The 12,402-nt window shown below is 50.9% G+C and overlaps 11 non-coding genes across 11 annotated transcripts; all 11 read left to right on the forward strand.

Moving 5' to 3' along the window:
* Positions 1-202: 202 nt before the first annotated feature.
* Positions 203-321, forward strand: LOC126318867 (5S ribosomal RNA). The gene has a single exon (XR_007557573.1). It is a non-coding gene; the product is annotated as a 5S ribosomal RNA (ribosomal RNA).
* A 1,086-nt stretch (positions 322-1,407) lies between these two features.
* On the forward strand, positions 1,408-1,526 carry LOC126318868 (5S ribosomal RNA). The gene has a single exon (XR_007557574.1). It is a non-coding gene; the product is annotated as a 5S ribosomal RNA (ribosomal RNA).
* Positions 1,527-2,612: 1,086 nt separating this feature from the next.
* On the forward strand, positions 2,613-2,731 carry LOC126318869 (5S ribosomal RNA). Its single transcript, XR_007557575.1, has one exon. It is a non-coding gene; the product is annotated as a 5S ribosomal RNA (ribosomal RNA).
* Positions 2,732-3,817: 1,086 nt separating this feature from the next.
* On the forward strand, positions 3,818-3,936 carry LOC126318870 (5S ribosomal RNA). The gene has a single exon (XR_007557576.1). It is a non-coding gene; the product is annotated as a 5S ribosomal RNA (ribosomal RNA).
* Positions 3,937-5,022: 1,086 nt separating this feature from the next.
* On the forward strand, positions 5,023-5,141 carry LOC126318871 (5S ribosomal RNA). The gene has a single exon (XR_007557577.1). It is a non-coding gene; the product is annotated as a 5S ribosomal RNA (ribosomal RNA).
* Positions 5,142-6,227: 1,086 nt separating this feature from the next.
* On the forward strand, positions 6,228-6,346 carry LOC126318872 (5S ribosomal RNA). Its single transcript, XR_007557578.1, has one exon. It is a non-coding gene; the product is annotated as a 5S ribosomal RNA (ribosomal RNA).
* Positions 6,347-7,432: 1,086 nt separating this feature from the next.
* Positions 7,433-7,551, forward strand: LOC126318873 (5S ribosomal RNA). Its single transcript, XR_007557579.1, has one exon. It is a non-coding gene; the product is annotated as a 5S ribosomal RNA (ribosomal RNA).
* Positions 7,552-8,637: 1,086 nt separating this feature from the next.
* Positions 8,638-8,756, forward strand: LOC126318874 (5S ribosomal RNA). The gene has a single exon (XR_007557580.1). It is a non-coding gene; the product is annotated as a 5S ribosomal RNA (ribosomal RNA).
* Positions 8,757-9,842: 1,086 nt separating this feature from the next.
* LOC126318875 (5S ribosomal RNA) lies at positions 9,843-9,961 on the forward strand. Its single transcript, XR_007557581.1, has one exon. It is a non-coding gene; the product is annotated as a 5S ribosomal RNA (ribosomal RNA).
* Positions 9,962-11,047: 1,086 nt separating this feature from the next.
* Positions 11,048-11,166, forward strand: LOC126318877 (5S ribosomal RNA). The gene has a single exon (XR_007557582.1). It is a non-coding gene; the product is annotated as a 5S ribosomal RNA (ribosomal RNA).
* Positions 11,167-12,252: 1,086 nt separating this feature from the next.
* LOC126318879 (5S ribosomal RNA) lies at positions 12,253-12,371 on the forward strand. The gene has a single exon (XR_007557584.1). It is a non-coding gene; the product is annotated as a 5S ribosomal RNA (ribosomal RNA).
* Positions 12,372-12,402: the final 31 nt, after the last annotated feature.

A 12,402-nucleotide genomic window follows, 5' to 3' on the forward strand; every position in this document is an offset into this window, starting at 1 on the left:
GACACTGACACACCCCGCGCAGTCCACCCGCCGCCCGGCCGCGCGCAAGACCTGCGCTGGTTGACAATAACAAGGTGCGTCTCCCGCGAGTGTCGAGGAGGAAGGACGTGCTTTGCGTCAAATGTGCCACCGAAAATGGCGATTGCGTGTGTTGGAAGGAGAGGCGAAGCATTCTTCTGCCGTGCAGCTACAGTATAAGGACGCCAACGGCCATACCATGTTGAATACACCGGTTCTCGTCCGATCACCGAAGTTAAGCAACATCGGGCCCGGTTAGTACTTGGATGGGTGACCGCCTGGGAACACCGGGTGCTGTTGGCTCTCTCTCTTCTTTTAAATTTCATGTCACTACACCTGGCAGCCCTCTTTTCATACTAACTCTCAGGTGCGACAAAGATGCTCCCACAAGCATTTTAAACTACTGTATTAAACGTAAGATGCGAAATTACAGTAATGAACTCAGTTTGAGCAAGAATGCGCGAAGGAAGGGTGGTAGGAACTCCTTGAAAGTAACGAAACACTGCGAATCGACAGATGTGCACTTGAAATGCGTCAGAGCCTACTGTTTTGTAGGAGCGCTAAATTCCAAAAAACTAAATAATTAAATAAAAAACTAAAAAAACAGAAAATCAACTGTTCTGGTACGATCACCGACGATAAGCAACATCGTTAGTATTCGGATCGGTGACCGCCTGGGTACTCTGGAAAAGAGGGCTGGCAGGGGTAGCCAAAAAATGAAGTCAGACAAAGTGTCTCTAGAAATAACAAGAGTATGACACGACAGGACTGTTCTGAAATACGCCAGGGCTTATAGTTTTGTAGCAGTGTACAAATGCAAATTTGTAAACAAAAATTTATCTTTCGCCGCTAGAAGAAATGGATGCTTTGTCGAACCGCCTGTGTCTTGTGTCCGTGTTTTCGCACCTTTCCACGGCATTGCACGGAACAGCACTGCTCTAGTAGCTCCGAACGGCCGCACACGGCGCCTCGCACACGCCGGTCAGTCCGGCGCCAGTCTCGCAGTTGTTTCTCGTGCTTGTGCTGTCATATGGACCACGACCCGAGCGGCAGCGAGCGGCAGTCGAGCAAAGTCGGGACAAGTCGGGACGGAAGGGGACAGCCGAGAATGCACCATGCGAATTACGCAAATATCTGGAAGCGCGACGCGTGTCAGGCAGGTGAGAACGCTTCCCTCGGTCCAGCAGGACACTGACACACCCCGCGCAGTCCACCCGCCGCCCGGCCGCGCGCAAGACCTGCGCTGGTTGACAATAACAAGGTGCGTCTCCCGCGAGTGTCGAGGAGGAAGGACGTGCTTTGCGTCAAATGTGCCACCGAAAATGGCGATTGCGTGTGTTGGAAGGAGAGGCGAAGCATTCTTCTGCCGTGCAGCTACAGTATAAGGACGCCAACGGCCATACCATGTTGAATACACCGGTTCTCGTCCGATCACCGAAGTTAAGCAACATCGGGCCCGGTTAGTACTTGGATGGGTGACCGCCTGGGAACACCGGGTGCTGTTGGCTCTCTCTCTTCTTTTAAATTTCATGTCACTACACCTGGCAGCCCTCTTTTCATACTAACTCTCAGGTGCGACAAAGATGCTCCCACAAGCATTTTAAACTACTGTATTAAACGTAAGATGCGAAATTACAGTAATGAACTCAGTTTGAGCAAGAATGCGCGAAGGAAGGGTGGTAGGAACTCCTTGAAAGTAACGAAACACTGCGAATCGACAGATGTGCACTTGAAATGCGTCAGAGCCTACTGTTTTGTAGGAGCGCTAAATTCCAAAAAACTAAATAATTAAATAAAAAACTAAAAAAACAGAAAATCAACTGTTCTGGTACGATCACCGACGATAAGCAACATCGTTAGTATTCGGATCGGTGACCGCCTGGGTACTCTGGAAAAGAGGGCTGGCAGGGGTAGCCAAAAAATGAAGTCAGACAAAGTGTCTCTAGAAATAACAAGAGTATGACACGACAGGACTGTTCTGAAATACGCCAGGGCTTATAGTTTTGTAGCAGTGTACAAATGCAAATTTGTAAACAAAAATTTATCTTTCGCCGCTAGAAGAAATGGATGCTTTGTCGAACCGCCTGTGTCTTGTGTCCGTGTTTTCGCACCTTTCCACGGCATTGCACGGAACAGCACTGCTCTAGTAGCTCCGAACGGCCGCACACGGCGCCTCGCACACGCCGGTCAGTCCGGCGCCAGTCTCGCAGTTGTTTCTCGTGCTTGTGCTGTCATATGGACCACGACCCGAGCGGCAGCGAGCGGCAGTCGAGCAAAGTCGGGACAAGTCGGGACGGAAGGGGACAGCCGAGAATGCACCATGCGAATTACGCAAATATCTGGAAGCGCGACGCGTGTCAGGCAGGTGAGAACGCTTCCCTCGGTCCAGCAGGACACTGACACACCCCGCGCAGTCCACCCGCCGCCCGGCCGCGCGCAAGACCTGCGCTGGTTGACAATAACAAGGTGCGTCTCCCGCGAGTGTCGAGGAGGAAGGACGTGCTTTGCGTCAAATGTGCCACCGAAAATGGCGATTGCGTGTATTGGAAGGAGAGGCGAAGCATTCTTCTGCCGTGCAGCTACAGTATAAGGACGCCAACGGCCATACCATGTTGAATACACCGGTTCTCGTCCGATCACCGAAGTTAAGCAACATCGGGCCCGGTTAGTACTTGGATGGGTGACCGCCTGGGAACACCGGGTGCTGTTGGCTCTCTCTCTTCTTTTAAATTTCATGTCACTACACCTGGCAGCCCTCTTTTCATACTAACTCTCAGGTGCGACAAAGATGCTCCCACAAGCATTTTAAACTACTGTATTAAACGTAAGATGCGAAATTACAGTAATGAACTCAGTTTGAGCAAGAATGCGCGAAGGAAGGGTGGTAGGAACTCCTTGAAAGTAACGAAACACTGCGAATCGACAGATGTGCACTTGAAATGCGTCAGAGCCTACTGTTTTGTAGGAGCGCTAAATTCCAAAAAACTAAATAATTAAATAAAAAACTAAAAAAACAGAAAATCAACTGTTCTGGTACGATCACCGACGATAAGCAACATCGTTAGTATTCGGATCGGTGACCGCCTGGGTACTCTGGAAAAGAGGGCTGGCAGGGGTAGCCAAAAAATGAAGTCAGACAAAGTGTCTCTAGAAATAACAAGAGTATGACACGACAGGACTGTTCTGAAATACGCCAGGGCTTATAGTTTTGTAGCAGTGTACAAATGCAAATTTGTAAACAAAAATTTATCTTTCGCCGCTAGAAGAAATGGATGCTTTGTCGAACCGCCTGTGTCTTGTGTCCGTGTTTTCGCACCTTTCCACGGCATTGCACGGAACAGCACTGCTCTAGTAGCTCCGAACGGCCGCACACGGCGCCTCGCACACGCCGGTCAGTCCGGCGCCAGTCTCGCAGTTGTTTCTCGTGCTTGTGCTGTCATATGGACCACGACCCGAGCGGCAGCGAGCGGCAGTCGAGCAAAGTCGGGACAAGTCGGGACGGAAGGGGACAGCCGAGAATGCACCATGCGAATTACGCAAATATCTGGAAGCGCGACGCGTGTCAGGCAGGTGAGAACGCTTCCCTCGGTCCAGCAGGACACTGACACACCCCGCGCAGTCCACCCGCCGCCCGGCCGCGCGCAAGACCTGCGCTGGTTGACAATAACAAGGTGCGTCTCCCGCGAGTGTCGAGGAGGAAGGACGTGCTTTGCGTCAAATGTGCCACCGAAAATGGCGATTGCGTGTGTTGGAAGGAGAGGCGAAGCATTCTTCTGCCGTGCAGCTACAGTATAAGGACGCCAACGGCCATACCATGTTGAATACACCGGTTCTCGTCCGATCACCGAAGTTAAGCAACATCGGGCCCGGTTAGTACTTGGATGGGTGACCGCCTGGGAACACCGGGTGCTGTTGGCTCTCTCTCTTCTTTTAAATTTCATGTCACTACACCTGGCAGCCCTCTTTTCATACTAACTCTCAGGTGCGACAAAGATGCTCCCACAAGCATTTTAAACTACTGTATTAAACGTAAGATGCGAAATTACAGTAATGAACTCAGTTTGAGCAAGAATGCGCGAAGGAAGGGTGGTAGGAACTCCTTGAAAGTAACGAAACACTGCGAATCGACAGATGTGCACTTGAAATGCGTCAGAGCCTACTGTTTTGTAGGAGCGCTAAATTCCAAAAAACTAAATAATTAAATAAAAAACTAAAAAAACAGAAAATCAACTGTTCTGGTACGATCACCGACGATAAGCAACATCGTTAGTATTCGGATCGGTGACCGCCTGGGTACTCTGGAAAAGAGGGCTGGCAGGGGTAGCCAAAAAATGAAGTCAGACAAAGTGTCTCTAGAAATAACAAGAGTATGACACGACAGGACTGTTCTGAAATACGCCAGGGCTTATAGTTTTGTAGCAGTGTACAAATGCAAATTTGTAAACAAAAATTTATCTTTCGCCGCTAGAAGAAATGGATGCTTTGTCGAACCGCCTGTGTCTTGTGTCCGTGTTTTCGCACCTTTCCACGGCATTGCACGGAACAGCACTGCTCTAGTAGCTCCGAACGGCCGCACACGGCGCCTCGCACACGCCGGTCAGTCCGGCGCCAGTCTCGCAGTTGTTTCTCGTGCTTGTGCTGTCATATGGACCACGACCCGAGCGGCAGCGAGCGGCAGTCGAGCAAAGTCGGGACAAGTCGGGACGGAAGGGGACAGCCGAGAATGCACCATGCGAATTACGCAAATATCTGGAAGCGCGACGCGTGTCAGGCAGGTGAGAACGCTTCCCTCGGTCCAGCAGGACACTGACACACCCCGCGCAGTCCACCCGCCGCCCGGCCGCGCGCAAGACCTGCGCTGGTTGACAATAACAAGGTGCGTCTCCCGCGAGTGTCGAGGAGGAAGGACGTGCTTTGCGTCAAATGTGCCACCGAAAATGGCGATTGCGTGTGTTGGAAGGAGAGGCGAAGCATTCTTCTGCCGTGCAGCTACAGTATAAGGACGCCAACGGCCATACCATGTTGAATACACCGGTTCTCGTCCGATCACCGAAGTTAAGCAACATCGGGCCCGGTTAGTACTTGGATGGGTGACCGCCTGGGAACACCGGGTGCTGTTGGCTCTCTCTCTTCTTTTAAATTTCATGTCACTACACCTGGCAGCCCTCTTTTCATACTAACTCTCAGGTGCGACAAAGATGCTCCCACAAGCATTTTAAACTACTGTATTAAACGTAAGATGCGAAATTACAGTAATGAACTCAGTTTGAGCAAGAATGCGCGAAGGAAGGGTGGTAGGAACTCCTTGAAAGTAACGAAACACTGCGAATCGACAGATGTGCACTTGAAATGCGTCAGAGCCTACTGTTTTGTAGGAGCGCTAAATTCCAAAAAACTAAATAATTAAATAAAAAACTAAAAAAACAGAAAATCAACTGTTCTGGTACGATCACCGACGATAAGCAACATCGTTAGTATTCGGATCGGTGACCGCCTGGGTACTCTGGAAAAGAGGGCTGGCAGGGGTAGCCAAAAAATGAAGTCAGACAAAGTGTCTCTAGAAATAACAAGAGTATGACACGACAGGACTGTTCTGAAATACGCCAGGGCTTATAGTTTTGTAGCAGTGTACAAATGCAAATTTGTAAACAAAAATTTATCTTTCGCCGCTAGAAGAAATGGATGCTTTGTCGAACCGCCTGTGTCTTGTGTCCGTGTTTTCGCACCTTTCCACGGCATTGCACGGAACAGCACTGCTCTAGTAGCTCCGAACGGCCGCACACGGCGCCTCGCACACGCCGGTCAGTCCGGCGCCAGTCTCGCAGTTGTTTCTCGTGCTTGTGCTGTCATATGGACCACGACCCGAGCGGCAGCGAGCGGCAGTCGAGCAAAGTCGGGGCAAGTCGGGACGGAAGGGGACAGCCGAGAATGCACCATGCGAATTACGCAAATATCTGGAAGCGCGACGCGTGTCAGGCAGGTGAGAACGCTTCCCTCGGTCCAGCAGGACACTGACACACCCCGCGCAGTCCACCCGCCGCCCGGCCGCGCGCAAGACCTGCGCTGGTTGACAATAACAAGGTGCGTCTCCCGCGAGTGTCGAGGAGGAAGGACGTGCTTTGCGTCAAATGTGCCACCGAAAATGGCGATTGCGTGTGTTGGAAGGAGAGGCGAAGCATTCTTCTGCCGTGCAGCTACAGTATAAGGACGCCAACGGCCATACCATGTTGAATACACCGGTTCTCGTCCGATCACCGAAGTTAAGCAACATCGGGCCCGGTTAGTACTTGGATGGGTGACCGCCTGGGAACACCGGGTGCTGTTGGCTCTCTCTCTTCTTTTAAATTTCATGTCACTACACCTGGCAGCCCTCTTTTCATACTAACTCTCAGGTGCGACAAAGATGCTCCCACAAGCATTTTAAACTACTGTATTAAACGTAAGATGCGAAATTACAGTAATGAACTCAGTTTGAGCAAGAATGCGCGAAGGAAGGGTGGTAGGAACTCCTTGAAAGTAACGAAACACTGCGAATCGACAGATGTGCACTTGAAATGCGTCAGAGCCTACTGTTTTGTAGGAGCGCTAAATTCCAAAAAACTAAATAATTAAATAAAAAACTAAAAAAACAGAAAATCAACTGTTCTGGTACGATCACCGACGATAAGCAACATCGTTAGTATTCGGATCGGTGACCGCCTGGGTACTCTGGAAAAGAGGGCTGGCAGGGGTAGCCAAAAAATGAAGTCAGACAAAGTGTCTCTAGAAATAACAAGAGTATGACACGACAGGACTGTTCTGAAATACGCCAGGGCTTATAGTTTTGTAGCAGTGTACAAATGCAAATTTGTAAACAAAAATTTATCTTTCGCCGCTAGAAGAAATGGATGCTTTGTCGAACCGCCTGTGTCTTGTGTCCGTGTTTTCGCACCTTTCCACGGCATTGCACGGAACAGCACTGCTCTAGTAGCTCCGAACGGCCGCACACGGCGCCTCGCACACGCCGGTCAGTCCGGCGCCAGTCTCGCAGTTGTTTCTCGTGCTTGTGCTGTCATATGGACCACGACCCGAGCGGCAGCGAGCGGCAGTCGAGCAAAGTCGGGACAAGTCGGGACGGAAGGGGACAGCCGAGAATGCACCATGCGAATTACGCAAATATCTGGAAGCGCGACGCGTGTCAGGCAGGTGAGAACGCTTCCCTCGGTCCAGCAGGACACTGACACACCCCGCGCAGTCCACCCGCCGCCCGGCCGCGCGCAAGACCTGCGCTGGTTGACAATAACAAGGTGCGTCTCCCGCGAGTGTCGAGGAGGAAGGACGTGCTTTGCGTCAAATGTGCCACCGAAAATGGCGATTGCGTGTGTTGGAAGGAGAGGCGAAGCATTCTTCTGCCGTGCAGCTACAGTATAAGGACGCCAACGGCCATACCATGTTGAATACACCGGTTCTCGTCCGATCACCGAAGTTAAGCAACATCGGGCCCGGTTAGTACTTGGATGGGTGACCGCCTGGGAACACCGGGTGCTGTTGGCTCTCTCTCTTCTTTTAAATTTCATGTCACTACACCTGGCAGCCCTCTTTTCATACTAACTCTCAGGTGCGACAAAGATGCTCCCACAAGCATTTTAAACTACTGTATTAAACGTAAGATGCGAAATTACAGTAATGAACTCAGTTTGAGCAAGAATGCGCGAAGGAAGGGTGGTAGGAACTCCTTGAAAGTAACGAAACACTGCGAATCGACAGATGTGCACTTGAAATGCGTCAGAGCCTACTGTTTTGTAGGAGCGCTAAATTCCAAAAAACTAAATAATTAAATAAAAAACTAAAAAAACAGAAAATCAACTGTTCTGGTACGATCACCGACGATAAGCAACATCGTTAGTATTCGGATCGGTGACCGCCTGGGTACTCTGGAAAAGAGGGCTGGCAGGGGTAGCCAAAAAATGAAGTCAGACAAAGTGTCTCTAGAAATAACAAGAGTATGACACGACAGGACTGTTCTGAAATACGCCAGGGCTTATAGTTTTGTAGCAGTGTACAAATGCAAATTTGTAAACAAAAATTTATCTTTCGCCGCTAGAAGAAATGGATGCTTTGTCGAACCGCCTGTGTCTTGTGTCCGTGTTTTCGCACCTTTCCACGGCATTGCACGGAACAGCACTGCTCTAGTAGCTCCGAACGGCCGCACACGGCGCCTCGCACACGCCGGTCAGTCCGGCGCCAGTCTCGCAGTTGTTTCTCGTGCTTGTGCTGTCATATGGACCACGACCCGAGCGGCAGCGAGCGGCAGTCGAGCAAAGTCGGGACAAGTCGGGACGGAAGGGGACAGCCGAGAATGCACCATGCGAATTACGCAAATATCTGGAAGCGCGACGCGTGTCAGGCAGGTGAGAACGCTTCCCTCGGTCCAGCAGGACACTGACACACCCCGCGCAGTCCACCCGCCGCCCGGCCGCGCGCAAGACCTGCGCTGGTTGACAATAACAAGGTGCGTCTCCCGCGAGTGTCGAGGAGGAAGGACGTGCTTTGCGTCAAATGTGCCACCGAAAATGGCGATTGCGTGTGTTGGAAGGAGAGGCGAAGCATTCTTCTGCCGTGCAGCTACAGTATAAGGACGCCAACGGCCATACCATGTTGAATACACCGGTTCTCGTCCGATCACCGAAGTTAAGCAACATCGGGCCCGGTTAGTACTTGGATGGGTGACCGCCTGGGAACACCGGGTGCTGTTGGCTCTCTCTCTTCTTTTAAATTTCATGTCACTACACCTGGCAGCCCTCTTTTCATACTAACTCTCAGGTGCGACAAAGATGCTCCCACAAGCATTTTAAACTACTGTATTAAACGTAAGATGCGAAATTACAGTAATGAACTCAGTTTGAGCAAGAATGCGCGAAGGAAGGGTGGTAGGAACTCCTTGAAAGTAACGAAACACTGCGAATCGACAGATGTGCACTTGAAATGCGTCAGAGCCTACTGTTTTGTAGGAGCGCTAAATTCCAAAAAACTAAATAATTAAATAAAAAACTAAAAAAACAGAAAATCAACTGTTCTGGTACGATCACCGACGATAAGCAACATCGTTAGTATTCGGATCGGTGACCGCCTGGGTACTCTGGAAAAGAGGGCTGGCAGGGGTAGCCAAAAAATGAAGTCAGACAAAGTGTCTCTAGAAATAACAAGAGTATGACACGACAGGACTGTTCTGAAATACGCCAGGGCTTATAGTTTTGTAGCAGTGTACAAATGCAAATTTGTAAACAAAAATTTATCTTTCGCCGCTAGAAGAAATGGATGCTTTGTCGAACCGCCTGTGTCTTGTGTCCGTGTTTTCGCACCTTTCCACGGCATTGCACGGAACAGCACTGCTCTAGTAGCTCCGAACGGCCGCACACGGCGCCTCGCACACGCCGGTCAGTCCGGCGCCAGTCTCGCAGTTGTTTCTCGTGCTTGTGCTGTCATATGGACCACGACCCGAGCGGCAGCGAGCGGCAGTCGAGCAAAGTCGGGACAAGTCGGGACGGAAGGGGACAGCCGAGAATGCACCATGCGAATTACGCAAATATCTGGAAGCGCGACGCGTGTCAGGCAGGTGAGAACGCTTCCCTCGGTCCAGCAGGACACTGACACACCCCGCGCAGTCCACCCGCCGCCCGGCCGCGCGCAAGACCTGCGCTGGTTGACAATAACAAGGTGCGTCTCCCGCGAGTGTCGAGGAGGAAGGACGTGCTTTGCGTCAAATGTGCCACCGAAAATGGCGATTGCGTGTGTTGGAAGGAGAGGCGAAGCATTCTTCTGCCGTGCAGCTACAGTATAAGGACGCCAACGGCCATACCATGTTGAATACACCGGTTCTCGTCCGATCACCGAAGTTAAGCAACATCGGGCCCGGTTAGTACTTGGATGGGTGACCGCCTGGGAACACCGGGTGCTGTTGGCTCTCTCTCTTCTTTTAAATTTCATGTCACTACACCTGGCAGCCCTCTTTTCATACTAACTCTCAGGTGCGACAAAGATGCTCCCACAAGCATTTTAAACTACTGTATTAAACGTAAGATGCGAAATTACAGTAATGAACTCAGTTTGAGCAAGAATGCGCGAAGGAAGGGTGGTAGGAACTCCTTGAAAGTAACGAAACACTGCGAATCGACAGATGTGCACTTGAAATGCGTCAGAGCCTACTGTTTTGTAGGAGCGCTAAATTCCAAAAAACTAAATAATTAAATAAAAAACTAAAAAAACAGAAAATCAACTGTTCTGGTACGATCACCGACGATAAGCAACATCGTTAGTATTCGGATCGGTGACCGCCTGGGTACTCTGGAAAAGAGGGCTGGCAGGGGTAGCCAAAAAATGAAGTCAGACAAAGTGTCTCTAGAAATAACAAGAGTATGACACGACAGGACTGTTCTGAAATACGCCAGGGCTTATAGTTTTGTAGCAGTGTACAAATGCAAATTTGTAAACAAAAATTTATCTTTCGCCGCTAGAAGAAATGGATGCTTTGTCGAACCGCCTGTGTCTTGTGTCCGTGTTTTCGCACCTTTCCACGGCATTGCACGGAACAGCACTGCTCTAGTAGCTCCGAACGGCCGCACACGGCGCCTCGCACACGCCGGTCAGTCCGGCGCCAGTCTCGCAGTTGTTTCTCGTGCTTGTGCTGTCATATGGACCACGACCCGAGCGGCAGCGAGCGGCAGTCGAGCAAAGTCGGGACAAGTCGGGACGGAAGGGGACAGCCGAGAATGCACCATGCGAATTACGCAAATATCTGGAAGCGCGACGCGTGTCAGGCAGGTGAGAACGCTTCCCTCGGTCCAGCAGGACACTGACACACCCCGCGCAGTCCACCCGCCGCCCGGCCGCGCGCAAGACCTGCGCTGGTTGACAATAACAAGGTGCGTCTCCCGCGAGTGTCGAGGAGGAAGGACGTGCTTTGCGTCAAATGTGCCACCGAAAATGGCGATTGCGTGTGTTGGAAGGAGAGGCGAAGCATTCTTCTGCCGTGCAGCTACAGTATAAGGACGCCAACGGCCATACCATGTTGAATACACCGGTTCTCGTCCGATCACCGAAGTTAAGCAACATCGGGCCCGGTTAGTACTTGGATGGGTGACCGCCTGGGAACACCGGGTGCTGTTGGCTCTCTCTCTTCTTTTAAATTTCATGTCACTACACCTGGCAGCCCTCTTTTCATACTAACTCTCAGGTGCGACAAAGATGCTCCCACAAGCATTTTAAACTACTGTATTAAACGTAAGATGCGAAATTACAGTAATGAACTCAGTTTGAGCAAGAATGCGCGAAGGAAGGGTGGTAGGAACTCCTTGAAAGTAACGAAACACTGCGAATCGACAGATGTGCACTTGAAATGCGTCAGAGCCTACTGTTTTGTAGGAGCGCTAAATTCCAAAAAACTAAATAATTAAATAAAAAACTAAAAAAACAGAAAATCAACTGTTCTGGTACGATCACCGACGATAAGCAACATCGTTAGTATTCGGATCGGTGACCGCCTGGGTACTCTGGAAAAGAGGGCTGGCAGGGGTAGCCAAAAAATGAAGTCAGACAAAGTGTCTCTAGAAATAACAAGAGTATGACACGACAGGACTGTTCTGAAATACGCCAGGGCTTATAGTTTTGTAGCAGTGTACAAATGCAAATTTGTAAACAAAAATTTATCTTTCGCCGCTAGAAGAAATGGATGCTTTGTCGAACCGCCTGTGTCTTGTGTCCGTGTTTTCGCACCTTTCCACGGCATTGCACGGAACAGCACTGCTCTAGTAGCTCCGAACGGCCGCACACGGCGCCTCGCACACGCCGGTCAGTCCGGCGCCAGTCTCGCAGTTGTTTCTCGTGCTTGTGCTGTCATATGGACCACGACCCGAGCGGCAGCGAGCGGCAGTCGAGCAAAGTCGGGACAAGTCGGGACGGAAGGGGACAGCCGAGAATGCACCATGCGAATTACGCAAATATCTGGAAGCGCGACGCGTGTCAGGCAGGTGAGAACGCTTCCCTCGGTCCAGCAGGACACTGACACACCCCGCGCAGTCCACCCGCCGCCCGGCCGCGCGCAAGACCTGCGCTGGTTGACAATAACAAGGTGCGTCTCCCGCGAGTGTCGAGGAGGAAGGACGTGCTTTGCGTCAAATGTGCCACCGAAAATGGCGATTGCGTGTGTTGGAAGGAGAGGCGAAGCATTCTTCTGCCGTGCAGCTACAGTATAAGGACGCCAACGGCCATACCATGTTGAATACACCGGTTCTCGTCCGATCACCGAAGTTAAGCAACATCGGGCCCGGTTAGTACTTGGATGGGTGACCGCCTGGGAACACCGGGTGCTGTTGGCTCTCTCTCTTCTTTTAAATTTCATGTCACTAC

Source organism: Schistocerca gregaria, unplaced genomic scaffold, assembly GCF_023897955.1.
Source record: "Schistocerca gregaria isolate iqSchGreg1 unplaced genomic scaffold, iqSchGreg1.2 ptg000684l, whole genome shotgun sequence".
NCBI lineage: Eukaryota > Metazoa > Arthropoda > Insecta > Orthoptera > Acrididae > Schistocerca > Schistocerca gregaria.